Source organism: Pinus tabuliformis, chromosome 9 (assembly GCF_031772625.1).
Source record: "Pinus tabuliformis cultivar Carrire ecotype Pingquan chromosome 9, CPIR1, whole genome shotgun sequence".
NCBI lineage: Eukaryota > Viridiplantae > Streptophyta > Pinopsida > Pinales > Pinaceae > Pinus > Pinus tabuliformis.
In genome coordinates, this window is record NC_142307.1 from 35,251,815 (window position 1) to 35,268,126 (window position 16,312).

The window sequence follows — 16,312 nt, forward strand, 5'->3', positions numbered from 1 at the left end:
AAAATTCCGACTGCGCCATCAGGTTCCTTGTGGAATTTTGAGAAAAATGAGTGTGAAGTTGGCTGTATTCTGACTCTGGCGAATTTCAGCGTCCAAGGAATCTGGAAGATTCCCTCAAGATTCCTCAAAGATTCCCTCCATTGGGAATCTGCAAATCTGCTACTCAAAAGGCAAATCTGACCTTGCCATGGCATTCCCTGCGAAAATATGTGAAAATTGACTGTAAACTTGGTTACATTCTGATAAAAAGAATTTTTACCTCCCTGGAAAATCTTTGAGCATCAAGGAATACTCTGCCTTGAAATGCATGTCAAGGTTCTACCTCCTCTGCCTCGAAATCGATGTCCACTCCTAGTTCCTCCATTTACCTCCTCAGTGCACTAAAAAAACTGGGTTCTTATAAAAACTCTCGGGTGAATATTCCAATGAGTTCAATTTGGCATGTTGGTAAAGGTGGAAAATGGTTGAGGAGGGGTCAGGTGGTCAAACCTTGCCCCTCATTTTTTTACACATTATTTTACCATTTTAACCAAAATAAATTTAGGGGGGGTCGGGTCCGCATTGGGCGGCCCACCCCCATAACTCCCCGCAGTTTAAACTTGGCGCATTCACTGGCGCGTTGTGTTTTGGGTGTGTATTTAATAGGACGCATTAAATTGGATATAAGGCCGCCCGGTGGGGGCCAGTCCACGTGGGCCGGGCGGGTTTGATCCCCGCCAGCCTCGTCTTCATCATTTTAATTTTTGTGTTTGGTATGTGAGGTGTGGGGTGGTGGGGGTCATGGCCCACCACCTCTTTTTATATATATATTTTCTGTTTATTAATACAACAAGGCCATTTGTAAAAATCCCGATTTTAAGCCGAAGGAGTCATTTTAACAAGGCAACAATTTTTCTTGGAATTTGGCTGGAGTTGGTCAGATTCCGTCTGCCAGAAAAGTTAAAATTTTGTCTTTGTTAATCCTACTGAGTCAGTAAAAAGTCAACCCAACTTTGACTACCTCTATCTTCTTCATCCGAACTCGGATTGACGAACCGTTTGCACCACCGTGATTATGACGATGAGATATTTAACATGAACCTAGTTCAAGCATAATCCAAAAATTTTGATTTTTGAGCATTCATAAGCCCTCTTTGTCCTGTGTGTGTCTCTGGAGCCACCTGGACCAATCCTCCCCACTGAAGAGCTTTTGGTCTTCCAAAAGCATGAAAAACAATCTACAACTTTTCTGTACCCTGTCTGCATCACAAGCATCCTGAAAGGCCTCGCTTCCATCTACTTCACCTTTGTTCTTCGGTGCCTTAAGCGATGAGCTGACACCTGCAACCTCAACCTGTAGTACATTATTTTTTTGCAAATCACATTCTTGACTTTCATGACCAACTAATGACCCAAGCTACGAAAACAAGGCCAAAATATCATTGTTGCTTCAACAAGTGATGGAAAACGCATCATCACTGCAACACATGATTTACAATAACAAGGCAAACACTATTTGCCTTGACAAGTGATGGAACATGACATCACTATCAGAGTTTAAAATGCAACTCAAAATAAGACCAGACATCATTGTTGCTTAACAAGTGATGGAAACATGTCATCACTTTTACATTTTGAAATGCAAAAAATGATTTACAAAAGCACGACCATGACAAGACAACATATCTAGAAACCATTTTTCACTTATCAATGTGAATGGGTCGCCTCCTTGTGGCAATTTTGCTTGTCGAAAAATCGTTTCACTTGGTTCATGCACCGACACTCTGTCTTTAAGGCAGTGCTCTGGATGGAGCCTCCAACAAGTGGATCTTTGATGGTCACTTCTGCCGCAATGACTGTAATGGGTTTTCTTCCTCTAGATCTGTTTAACATGTTTCTTTACCTACTATTGAGAGGCTCTTTCACGCCTCATCCTTTTGTATGATGCCATTCTTTTCCAACACTTAGAATATGTATGTTTATGTAATCCACAAAAGGTACATATTTTTGGATTCTATGGTTCACGTTCATCCCTAACAACATGATTATAATCAAAATGAACATTTGAATGTCGAGAGTGGTTATACCTTTCCTTGCCGTCTTTGGTGGAAGTATGGCAATGAGAGCTTGCCTCAGCTCTCTCCCTACAATGGAAACTGCCAAGGGATGATGGGAATGTGTTCCCATCATTATCTTTCCTCGACAATTTCGACGATGCCTCGGAAGAATCTGACACCTTCGAGCATTCTCCTTTGGTGTATCTCAAGCCTGCAAATTGAGGTCTCTGCAAAACCTTCAATGGTTGAGTTATGCCTTGGTTATTAACACCAAGTTTTTCTTCCTCCTTGTGCCTCGTCCTTGTAAGGAGCCTCATGTTTGTCCTTGTAATTGTGATCTCAAAATCTCCAACAGAAAGCATACTGTGACGATGAAACTGAAAGGAAATCAACATCTTTTACCTTCTCTGTTGATTTGGAAAGAACTGATGAGGGCTTCTCATCATCTGTTGTTGGTGGTTTGCTAGCTGTCTCTCTGCATTCCCCAACTTCTTTTCTAACATACCCAAGTCCTATCTGACGGGGTAATTCCTCCACTTTGATGGGGTTGACAATGCCTTGGCCATTAACTCCCAAGCCTTTTCCTTCATACCCCATTCTCTTCAACAGTTTGGAGCCAATTCCTGTGGTATGATTTTCAAAAACAGCGAAATCATAATCAGGAAACATACATGAAGATGGAAAACAACTTTTTACCTCACATGGGTCACGTTGCAGCTTTTCCAAGGCCTTGTCCTTTGCTTGCAGCTATCGTAGCAAACTATGTTTTTCCTCTTTCTCTTCATGTAGACGCATCTTCAATTCAACATTCTTTGTTTGAAGACTTTGCTTATTGTGCTTCAGTTCTTCCAGGGCCTCTTTCGTGGCTTGCAACTGAAGCTGCAATCGCTCCTTTTCCTTTGTCTCTTTCTGTAGAGTTTCATACATTATTTCCACTATTTTGGAAATTTTGAGCATGGTCTCATACATTTATTTTTCATCCTCTGTCGCTGCATGTTCCATTGTTCACTCTTGCAATTCACATCCACGCAAAGACTGCTCCGATACCACTTGATCCACGTCTAGGTGTGGCAAAGGACCCTTCCAAGACCTTTTACTTTCATGATGTGTTAAATTGCATTTTTAAAAGAACATTAACGAATACATCTGCATGCTATAAAGAAGAGGAACATCACAATCATCAGCAACATAAAATAACAAGACATTGATAACAGAGTTCGTCCAGGAGGGACTACGTCTCTGGGCCCTGGTGTCAAGATGGTGTAGGCTACTGCATTAAGTGATGTCAATAGTGATGATGTACATAAGAGATGATGTCGCTATCATATAAGGAAAATTCCCTCACGCAGGAGTGGCGCCAAGAGATGTCCCGCTATAGGAACTCTCAGTCGAAAAGACTCCTATCAGTATGACACAAACTCATGCATGATGAGCATCCCGCCAACATGGCATAAAATGGATCTCAATGCAAAACATACATGGCAACAACATGAGTATCCCATCAACATGATGATAAAGGGATCTCAAATAAAACATGACGAATAATGACAACAAGTACATCACACATATGATTTCGCATCACATCAAGCAGGAATCATGAAAACGAGTAAGAAACAAAATCCCTCATCAAACATCAAACAGGGATTTGTGCAACACAATGCATAGCAAAAGAAGTACATGAACACACTGCATATACCTCACATCCAAGGGCCATCTGAAGAATCAGATGTCAAACTGCTCAAGTTGTTCGTGCCATCAATCTCACAGCTTCAATCGGATGGAAATGGTTGCTCACACATGAATGTTGACACCTGCATTCCACTTAGAAAAGTGGCTGAAGAATAGAATGAGAAAATGAGAAATCTGAATGCACCATCAGATTTTTGGCTTCGAATAGTGAAAAATCGATTGTCCAATTTTTGAATTCTAAGAAAGTGAGAATCTTGGCTCAAGGAATATTTTAGATTCCCCCTAGATTCCTTAAAGATTCCCTCCTCTGGGTCCTCTGAAAATCTACTTCTTAGATCAAAATTTTGACTGTGCCATCAGGTTCCTTGCAGAATTTTGAGAAAAACGAGTGTGAAGTTGGTTGTATTCTCACTCTGGTGAATTTTAGTGTCCAAGGAATCTGGAAGATTCCTCAAAGATTCTCTCCGCTGGGAATCTGCCAATCTACTGCTCAAAAGGCGAATCTAACCTCACCATAGCATTCCCTACAAAAATCTGTGAAAATTGACTGTAAACTTGGTTACATTCTGATAAAAAGAATTTTTACCTCCCTAGAGAATCTTTGGGCATCAAGGAATATTCTGCCTCAAAATGCATGTCAAGGTTCTACCTCATCTGCTTCGAAATCCGTGCCCACTCCTGGTTCCTCCATCTACCTCCCAGGTGTACTGAAAAAAACTGGGTTCTTATAAAAACTCTCGGGCGGATATTCCAATGAGTTCAGTTTGGCATGTTGGTAAAGATGGAAAATGGTTGAGGAGGGGTCGGGTGGTCAAACCCCGCCCCTCCTTTTTTTACACATTATTGTTTACTATTTTAACTAAAATAAATTTAGGGGGGGTCAGGTCCACATTGGGCGGCCTGCCCCCATAACTCCCCGCAGTTTAAACTTGGTGCATTCACCGGCGCATTGTGTTTTGGGTGCGTGTTTAATAGGGAGCATTAAATTGGATATGAGGCCGCCCGATGGGGGTCGGCCCATGTGGGACGGGTGGGTTTGATCCCCGCTGGCCTTGCCTCCATTTTTTTCTTTTTTGTGTTTGGTACGTGAGGTGTGGGGTGGTGAGGATGGTGGCCCACCACCTGTTTTTATATATATATATTTTTGTTTATTAATACAACATGGCCATTTGTAAAAATTCTGATTTTAAGCAAAGGAGTCATTTTAACGAGGAAACAATTTTGCCCAGAATATGGCCAGAGTTGGCCGGATTCTGTATGCTGGAAAAGTTCAAATTGTGTCTTTGTTAATCTTGCCCAGTCAGCAAAAAGTCAACCCAACTTTGACTGCCTCTATCTCCTTCTTCCGGACTCAGATTGATGAACCGTTCACACCACCGCAATCATGACGACGAGATCTTTAACATGAACCTGGTTCGAGCATAATCCAAACACTTTGATTTTTTAGCATTCATAATCCCTCTTTGCCCTGTGTGTGTCTCGGGAGCCACCTAGATCATGACATTCAGAAATGATGTTGATTCCTGACTAGAAGGAAATGTAGATGAATTGTTAATGAGTGGCATTGAAGAAAATGAGAAATTACGAAATAAAATCATTTCTCTCAAGGTAGAAAAGGGGGAAGCAAAAAGAAGGGAAGACCTCTTGAAAAATAAGTTAAAAGAAAAGGAAGAAATCAATGAAAATCGTGAATCTGAAATAGTATCTATGAGGAAGGAATTGGAGCAAGTCAAAAAGAGTTGGGAAAGATCTGAAACACTTGACAATATCCTTAATGCTCAAAAACCTCAATATTACAAATCCAGGATTGGTTTTAAAGGAGAATCATCAAGTAGTAAGGATAACGCAAGAAGCTATGCCGACATACATTCCAACAATCCAAAAGAAGAAAAATCATCTCATAAAAGGCCCATATCAAATCCAAAGAATGAATAAAGAGTAACTCCAAGGAATAATGTTGATTCAAATCATGGCTATTACAACAGGTACCAAACTATATTTTTTGGGCATTGTTATTATTGTAAAAAATTTGGTCATCAAGCTAAACATTGCATGGCTCGTAATAATGAAGTGCCAAGATTGAAGGATCAAACAAACAAATCATGTGGTCTCAAAGGGAAATGACAAATCAAGACCTACAACTCTTTTGATCCTTTGGCCAAATTTGATCCAATTTTCTCATTATGTAATGATAATGGACATAATGAACAAAATTGGCCCCTCAAAAGAAGAGAAGAAAAAGATGAGAATCCCAATACGGATAAATGTGGCCTAGCTCTATGTGCTTACCATGATGAAAATCATTGGTTTGTGCCTTAGGAAGTGGATCTGCCAAAATTGTTGGAAAAGGAACAATTACTGTTATTAATGGAAAAGGAAATGCTCAAAATGCTTTGCTGGTAGACGAGCTCAAACACAATCTCTTGAGTGTTAGCCATATCTGTGATCAAGGACATAATATTGTCTTTAACACTAAATATTTTGAAATAAGGTACTCTTCGTCAAGAGAACTTGTGGAAAAAGGAGTTAGAACATCAGATAACGTCTACCTTCTGAACAAAATTCAAGAAGATAAATGTTATCTAAGTCAAACAGATGAAAGTTGGCTGTGGAACAAGCGACTGGGGTATACAAGTTTTGATAACTTGATCAATATTAGAAAAATTAATGTAGTAAGGGACATTCCAAAGATGTTCAAACCATATCAAGTTGTATGTCGACCATGTCAACATGGCAAGCAAACTAGAACCATCCACAAGACTAAGGAGTTCTCAAAATCAAAACATTTGGAGATCATTCATGCAGATTTATGTGGGCCAACTAGAACTCCAACACTCCAAGGAGAAAGGTTATTTGATTTATTTGTTGATGACTATACTAGAATCATGTGTGTATATTTCATAACATATAAATCCGAATCATTTGAATGTTGTAAGAATCTTAAAGCTCTTATAGAGAATGAAAAGGATCCTAAGATTAAATGTCTTAGAACGGATAGAAGGGGAGAATTCACATCAAAAGAATTTGATGAATTCTATAAAGTACATGGAATCAAAAGAGAACTCTATGTTGCTAGAACACCCAAGCAAAATGGGGTAGTTGAAAGAAGAAATCAAATTGTTCAAGAAATGGCAAGAACAATGTTACTAGTAGCTGACTTGCAGCCAAAATTTTGGAGGGAAGCAGTTGGGACAACAATTTATACCTTGAATCGAACTCAACTAATACCATATAATGAGAAGACTCCTTATGAATTATGGAAAGGAAGACCTGATTCAGTAAAATACTTCAGGACTTTTGGAAGCAAATGCTTCATAAAGATCAATGATGACTCACCAAGAAAATTTGAATCTCGGGTTAACGAAGGAATATTTCTTAAAAATTCTACTAGGAGAAAAGCTTACAAGTGCTACAATAATCGACTATGCAAAATAGTGGAAATCATTGATGTGAATATTGATGAAGCCCTTATAGAAAAGGAAATTGAAGATCATGAAGTTTACCTCCTCATTGAAGAAAGCAAAGAAGAACCTGAAAAAGAAGAAAAATATCAAGAAAAACAAAAAGAACCATCTCAAACTCGTTCAAAAGTGAAATTACTCCAAAAACATCATCTCGAAGAGTAGATTATTAGCAATGTAAATGAGGGGATACAAACCCGAAGAAGGATGAAAAGTACACCAAGGAAAAACGATGTTTCTCTCCTATTTATGATAGAACCAGAAACTTTTACTCAAGCAAGTAAGGACCCTCATTGGGTGGAAGCCATGGAAGAAGAAATGTCTCAAATCGAGAAGAATGAGATATGGGAGCTGGTACCTCGTCCAAAGGATAAAAATATAATTGGAACCTGTTAGCACTCTAGGAAACTCTCCTAGGTTGTAGCTTAGAGATGCCTGGTAACATATAATCTTCAATATTGTTTTCTGAACTATTGGAATAAATGAGGGTTTGGATCAAGTTAGATAACCATTTCAGCTCTATTCTCACTCAAGACATGCATGAACACTCTCACCAATACAAGGCTTTAGACCACTAATGCTCAGTAATTTATAGATTCAATAGATAGATGGAGAACACTGACTGTACCAGTAGATTGCATACATAAACATAAATTAATGGCTAGCTACAGGCAACAAAAGAGAATACTGACTATACTGGTAGATGCATATATGACCACACATGGATGGCTAGCTACAGGCAACAAAGAAGCTTGCAAATCCAGTTTATCAAAGCAGAGATAAGATGACAGTTATCTGGCCTTAGACACAAAGAAAACATGAAAAAACTATTCAAGTGCAAGCATAAAACAACAAAGAGAATGGACATTGAAAATGTAATGGAAAAAGAAGCTTATATTGATAGAATGAAGATGAGAAGCTTGAAGGAATAGAGGAGGAATAATCTCCACAAGTTGAACCTTTATTACATCTTACTCTCAGCTATTTATATCTTGTTTACAATGCTCCTGAGCTCTAAGAGGCTCAGAGTCTTAATCTGTCCGATTTGCATTGTTAACTGATTTGATGCCCTCTAGGCAAGCATGGGATCGAGGTTTTCTACTTCTGACAACAGAGCAACCGCTTTTAGATATTTTTGGTAGCTTGTTGCGCTGTCTGGGAGTTCTCCTGTGCCAAAGATGCTCCATGATGTTTGTTGGTGTGGCTGCTGCACTGTCTGTTCTCCCTGATCTTTCTGTTTTGGGCTGTAGCATGTTGTGGCCCTTCTCTTTCCCTTTCCGGGCTTTGTTTCCTGGAAAACTGTCTCCTGGGCTCTGTTATATGGTGGAATGGGTCTTTGGGCCTTTGTTTTTCCCTTTAAACTGCAAACAGTGGTTGTTTCTGTTATAAATAGAAAATGCTGCAACACTGATAAATCCCACCCATCATTGTTCATTTCGGACTTCAAAAGTCCCATAATATGGTTTAATTTTCTATTGGGTCCGGCCTTGTCGCCATCGCAAGTCGCAAAAGGCCTGCTCTTGTATATTTCCCTTATATTATGAAGTATGCGAAAACACTGAAAAATGCATGAAAATGGGTATGGCGGACTTCAGATATTATCTATTTCACTTCCTAGACCCTTTCGGGTCTGGGCTTCATCGCAATTGGCACTAGCCAAAGGTCCGTTCGTATTTCGTTTAAACAATGAAAACACACAAAACTGCGAAAAAACATTGAAAATGTGCCTTCCACGAAATTCAAAGATTATATATTTTTATTAAGGAAACCCATCGGGTTCGAGTTCCATCGCTATCGCACTACCCCTGTTTCCCTTTGTATTTCATTGAAACAACGAAAATACACAAAAAAATGTTGAAAATTGCTTGGGTGCGGATCTCAAAATTTATGAATTCCCAACTACAATGCCGTCGGGTCCGGCTCGTCGGGTTGCCCATATGTATGTGCATAGGCCCCACCTATGGTATATTGCCGATGCGATATTAGCGATGTGATAAATCGCAATCTCGCATCGCTCGCTTCTCGGGCCTTTATATAACATAACATATGCTCCCCGCCGATGCGACCCACCGATCCGATCATCGGTGATCACTGATCAGTGGTGTCATGCGCCCAATTTTAAACTGTCCCTTCTGCTCGACTGATTGTGATTAGCCACCTAGATCTATGCCGTTGATCGGCCAGATTTAATGGCAGCTATGTGTTTCCATGTTTATGCTTGCAATACTTTGTTTTTTCACTTTTTTGGAGTGTTTTAGCCTCTCGATAGTGTATTTCTGCCCTTCCAAGGGCTCTCTTCTTGTGCCGATTTTGACCCTTGGATGATTTTTGAGCAAATGTTGAATATTTCAAGTGCATATATGGATCCCATGGGATGTTTTTAAAAAATTTTGGAAACTCGAAGAGCATATATGGATCCAGTTTTGGGCCTTTTACTAGCGAGGCTAACACTGGCTCCTTCTGGGGATGAAATCCTCCCAGTGAGGTTTGAAGGATCACAGATTAATGCCTTTCTTGTAAAAACAAGATCAAATCTTCCTCCTAGTGTTCCATTGGGAATGGAGTCTATTTAGCATTAAATAAAAATTGAAAGAAAAACATTTTACAATACCAAGGCTTTAAGGTTTTAAATGAAGTAAAGTTTCAAGAATCGCCTATTTACTGGGCTACCAAAATTATCTCCTCCTTCCAGACTGTGCAAAATGAATGTATTGTTTTGCTAAACTTGAGTGATGACAAAAGGACCTGTCCATAAGGAGTCAAACTTACCATGGTTACCTCTCTTTTCCTTAAATGCATCCCATTTAAGCACCCAATCACCAACTTGGAAATTGTCCACTTTTACCTTCTTGTCAAAGGTTTCTTTGATTACCTTTTGATGAGCCTTTGACTTCTCAACTAGCTGCTCTTTGATCTGCGGTAGTTCAACCAGGTTATTCATTCTTCTTACCATGTCATTCTCTTCCTCTTGTTCTTCTTACAAGAATTTAGCCACAGGGAGAATCAACGGGATGGAGAAAACAACATCAGTGCCATAAACCAGTTTGAATGGAGAATTCCCTATGGAATTTTTGACGGTAACTTTGTCAGCCCATAGTGCAAACTTCAACTTGGAATCCTAGCTCTTTTTGTTGTCCTCTAATAGTTTTTTGATTACCCTTACCAGACTTTTGTTAGATGATTACGCTAGGCCATTGCCTTGAGGATAATATGAGGTAGAATGAACTACTTGAATGCCCATGGATTTGGTCATGTCCACCAATTCTTTTGCCTTGAAAGTTGCTGCATTATCAGTGACTAGTTTGGTTGGGCAACCAAATCTAGTGAAAATATTCTCATTCAAGAACTTTATGACAACTTGATGATTGGCATTCTTAGTGGGTATAGCCTCATTCCACTTGGTGAAATAATCAGTGGCTACTAAGATCCATTTGTATTGGCCACTGGAATGTGGGTTGATCTCACCTATAAAGTCCAAGCCCCATTGCTGGATGGGACCATTGACATGTATTGGCTTCAAGGGCAGAGATTTTAGCTGCCGTCTTCCTGCAGACCTCTGACACTTGTCACAAGCTTTTACAAAAGAAAACACATCAGAGAACATAGTAGGCCAATAATATCCAACCCTTAAGATTTTGTGAGTTATGGTTTTACAATAATGATGCCCTCCACAGATGCTAGAACGGAACTGGTGTATGACCTCCACAGATTGTTCTTTATCTAGACACCTCAAGAGGATTCCTGATGGGTCTTTCTAATAAATCATATTTTTATTAATGTAGAATTTGGCTGATCTGAGTTTAATGGCATGAGCTTGACTTGAGCTAAGCCCTGGAGGGACTTCTAGCTTTTGCAAAAAATGAACTATGTTGTAATACCATTCACATGTGGCTAGATTTTTAGCCAAAGACTGATTCTTCTTTTGCTCCTTTGTTGCTCCCTTTGTCTGCTCATCATATGAATTTAGACTCATGGAATTTATGTCTAACAAGCTGCAATTTTCTTCAGCCATAAGTTTAGCCAAGCCCTGGCCTTTGAAAAGATTAGTGGGCTTCACCTCTATGTTAAATTCTATGAATTTTGAAATCCATTTAACTGTCTTCCCATCAATATCTGGCTGAGTTAAGACATCTTTTACTGAGGCTGAAGGTACATATGCAACTACTTTGGAATGCAGAATATAAATTATGAATGCCTTTAAAGATTTTATGAGAGCATAAGCTTGTTTTTCAATAAGGTCATACCTTAGTTCAACATCCCTTAAAGTTTTGCTGAAAAAGGCCACGGGGTGCTCTATGCCTTCATCATTTTTCTACAACAAAACTACTGCAAGTGTATAATAAGAGGCAAAAGAGAAGATACAAAACTCCTTAGTGTAATCTGGGCTGATTAGAGTGGGAGCTTCCATGATGGCTTCAAAAGAGCTTCTTGAAGCATCTGTCCATTTTATTTCTGATCCTTTCTTCAGCATGGAAGTGATGTTCTTTACTAGCTCTGCAAAGTTTGGAATGAACCTCCTTACAAAGTTAATCTTACCCAGGAAGGATTGTGTTAGCGCTTGAAATTTCACCTCAGGCTGAGAAAGGTAAACCTGAAGGTTACATCAAACCATTCAGCCTCGTAGCTAGCCCTACGAGGCAGGAGAAGGCTCTCTCCGGTCAATCTCGGTAGATCTTCAATAGGATGAGATGACCAACAAAGGTAACACTGATATTAGGCTAGTAAACTGATTATAAAGGTTGATTTTGGTTTTTTTTTTTTGGTTTTTGGTGGCAAATTGAGGAATTGCAATTTTGGGTGCGGGGATTTGACACAGTTTCTGCAGGGGGGTCTTTGGGTCAAGGTAGGAACCTGTATTGATGCCTCTAACTGAAATGAATGGTGAGGAATCAAAGATGAGGAGCTAAAGAGAGCAAACAATCACTTTGAATTCTCTTTAGACAGAAGAAAACATTGAGATTAAACAAATTTAAAAGCAGAGCATGGCTAGCATGAATTCATACTTTAACACTTCATTTGTTTAATGTGCAGCAGTAAAGAAAGGAAATGAATCACATAACAAATCTTACAAGAACATGAAGAAACACACCATCAACACATGAGTCCACAAGAATCCCAAAGATGACTGCAAAACCCTAGTCTTCCTTAGCCAAAAATTGCAGAGATACAAGTGATAATACAATGATAGCTTCTCCCTCAAGAGTCCAACCATGAAAATGAGCAAGAAAGTACATAATATAGATGATCTAACCTCTTTCCCTGACTCCATGGGTCGAGCTCACTATCCTAGGAGCTGTTTGAACCACTTCTAAACTAAGCACTACAAAATAGGCAGTCAAAACAACTTGCCTATATAAACTTGGAAACCAGTTCATACATTCAATTTTTTACCCTTTACCTGCATAAATCTTCTAGAAATGTTAAACAAGAGTAAAAGTATCCAAAAAGTGTCACAATTACATCCATGAGACCATCATTAACCTCAGAAAGTCGAAAAGAGTGAAATCTACAATTTCTGGTCTGAACTGGTCAAATCTGGCAAAATTTCCTCAACGGGTCGCGCCCCTTTTCTCAACGGGTTGGCACTTTGGAGCTCTGTTTGGGACACTTACCAGTGTCAAAATTGGGTGAAGGATAGCTCTTTGGAAAGGTATGCGAGTCTACTTTCCAACCCAACTGGAATATTTGAATTTAGAGTTCATTTGCCCAGTCAAAACTCAATTCTCCCAAGACTGCTTCTCCAACTCAAAAAAGGGGCAGAAAGTCAAATTTTGCATGTATTTTGACCTTCTGGAGGCCCAAAACTCCATAAAAACTCAAGTCCATCCATAGGAATATGTAACTTTGCATGAAAAATCTAGAAATGCTGAGTTTTTGCAAAAAGGAGCTGCCATGACAAAGGGTCTCACCGGGGGTGAGACCCGTTGAGGAGCCAAAACCTGTAAATTTCCAAAATTGCCAAAATTACCCAAAATTCTCAAATTTTTTTGGGATTTGAGCTGTGGCTAGGCTATTGAGTGCCATGATCTTTGAGTGAAGCCTCAGCCAAGATATGGAGGGGATCGGCTTCTTTCTCCTTTTTTGTGCCTTGGCCAACCGCCTTGGATCCGGCGATTGTAATTTTGACATTTCTCTAAAACCATGACACCTGTGCAAAACGTGAAGGCGGTTTTTCTTCTTTGGCATGTTTTGGACAAAAACCTCTCTCATTTTTCCAAAATTCATCTTTTATTGCTCTGAAACATCATTTGAGTGCAACTTGTCCCGATGTGCGAAACAAGGGATTTTGTCGAAATGGAGCGAAATGAAGGGGATAGGGGGCTTCTAAATTCTTGGGGAAATTTTTGGGAGTGGGGAGGGATGTTAGGAAGTAGGGGAAAGTGGAATCTCAGAGATTGAGTGAGGGGAAGGGGTCGAAAAGGGCAAAACACAGGCCAAACCTAGAAAATTGCCAGGTTGTAGCTAGAAACTAGGGTTTGTGCAAAAATGAGGAATTTGGCGGATCTAAGGGATGGGAAGTGTTTGATAAGGTACTTTAAGCATAGGGAAAGGTGTATGAACATCAGGAAATAAGTTTTGCTGGTGATTTGACCATCCAAGAGAAATTGCCTTCAAAACCCTAGGAGAGGGAAATGACCTTGCCTAGGCACAACTGAAGCATGAATAAGGTGTAAAATGACTCATTAGACACTGACATGATAATGACAACCCTCTGAATGATGATAGGCTCAGCTGAATGATGACATGGACTGACATTTGGACAACTTTAGAAGGAGTTAAGGCAAACCCTAGACCTAATGCCTAGTGACCAAATTTTGCTTGAAAACTCTTTGAAATGACAAAATTTGACCTTGACACTCTGAGACCACTTTGTAAGAGCATATTTGATCACTGGAGGAAGGCTGGAAAGACTGACACTAACAGATTGGATGTCCCTTTTTGAACTTGGGATGGACAATGTCTGAATGGCTTGAACCCTTGCTGGATCAATCTTCACACCTTCAACAGAAACAATATGTCCCAGAAGTTTGCCTTCTTCTAGAGCAAATTGTGACTTCTTTGGGTTCACTGAAATTCCAAATTGAATGCACTTTAGGAAGACCTTCTTCAAATTCTGTAAATGGTCTTTGTGGCTGCTGGAGAAGACTGTTATGTCATCAATATAAATAAGGACAAACTTGTCCTTCTATCCCACGAAGGCTATGTCCATGGCCCTCTGAAATGTAGCCCTAGCATTCATCAGTCCGAAAGGCATCTTGGAGTACATGAAAGTGCACCAAGGAGTAGTGAAGGCGGTCTTTTCCTGATCTTCAGGATGTACAACAATCTGATTGTAACCTAAAAATCCATCTAAGAAAGACATGAATCTGGCCCTTGAAACTCTTTGCAGCAAGTGTTCCATCGTAGGCAGGGGGTATTTATCTTTTTTAGAGCACTTGTTCAGATTTCTGAAGTCAACACAAAGCCTGATTTCTCCATTTTTCTTTCTTACTACCACAAGGTTAGCTATCCATTTTGAATACCTTAGGGGAACTATAATTTTGGCATCCAACAACTTCTTGATCTCTTTCTCAATCAAAGGCAATAAGATAGGGCTGATAGATCTTAATTTCTTCTTAAAAGGGGTAGTGTTCTTTTCCAGTGGGATTTTGTGCTGAATGATGTTTGTATCATAGGTTTTAAGATCACTGTATTCCCAGGAAAAAATATCAGTGAATTGCTTCATGAGGGTGCAATACTCGGAATTCTGAGTAGAAGAAAAATGAGTGGATAGATTAATGAATTTCGGATGGGCTAGGTTCCCTATATTATGTTTACAGACAACAAACTCATTCTCTGTTTTGGCTGAATTATAGGGCACGTTGTCATGATCAAAAAGCTTCTCTAGAGGCACCAATCCTTTTGGTATGTGATTACTAGGCAGCTAGATGATGCTTCCTCGACCGATCTCTCTTTTTAGCTTGGATTGGCCGCATTCTTCCATGGTTTCATTTTCTTGGTCGATGTGCATTTCAGCAAATTCCCCAATGAATTGTAAAAACCTATTAATTTCCTCATCGTCTTAAAAAACTCTCCAATATTTGACATTGTCAAGCATAGACGGTTTATATTTAACCTAAACTTCATATGTCAATTTAGGAGGAAAAGGAGGAATAAACATGCTAGCAGACACAACAAGGGAGTCGGCAAGCTGATTCTTCATTCTTGGAATGTAAGAAATGCTGAAATTATTAAAAGAGTCCTTGAGCCTCCATGCCTCATCTCTGTATTCTTTCAGCCTTGGATTCTTAGCTTGGAAAGTTTTATTTACCTATTGAATAATGAGGTCTACGTCTCCAAACACTTTTAGGCCTTTGATACCCATTTCTTTAGTAGCACTTAAGCCTAGAATCAAAGCTTCATACTTTGCTATGTTGTTTGTGACCTGAAAGGTTAATTTGAAAGATAAATGAATGTATTCCTGTGCTAGGGTCACAAGGAATACACCTGCCCTTGCAGCTTCTTTAGAGCAAGCCCCATCAAAACACATATCCCAACTCTATGGGTTTTCTTCCTCTGCGATCTGGAAAACTGGTTTCTTGGGCTACGTGGAGGCCAACTGAGGTTCTTTAATATGAAGAATACAAGCTCCAAAATTGGTGTCAAAAACATATATGGGATGATTGGTGGGATTCTTTTCATCGCTGATTATATAATCCAGTTGAGCTTCTCTCTGTAATCTCTTGCTCTCACCTCTGAAAACTGGGAAAGTAGCATAGGACAGATCATTTTGTAATGATCCACCTAGTCTCTTGATCCAACCTATCGAAAGTAACATGCCAAACTTGGGAGGTACATCTGCTACCACAATATCCATCATCATGCTTTTCATAGGTAACTAAGACAAATTGATGGCTAGGTCCTTGATTAATCCTAGACACTTCACTTTTCTAGAGTCAAAAGAGAACAGGTCATGATAAGGCTTGGTGATGTCAAGACCCAACTCATCCATGACAGCCTTGGGCATTAGATTATGGCTAGCTCCAGTGTCCAAAAAGCAATTGTGAAGGATTTTTTTATGAATAGTCAGAGAGACATAGAATGATTGGGAGCTGTCTTCACAATTTTCAATCATTGGGCTAAGAA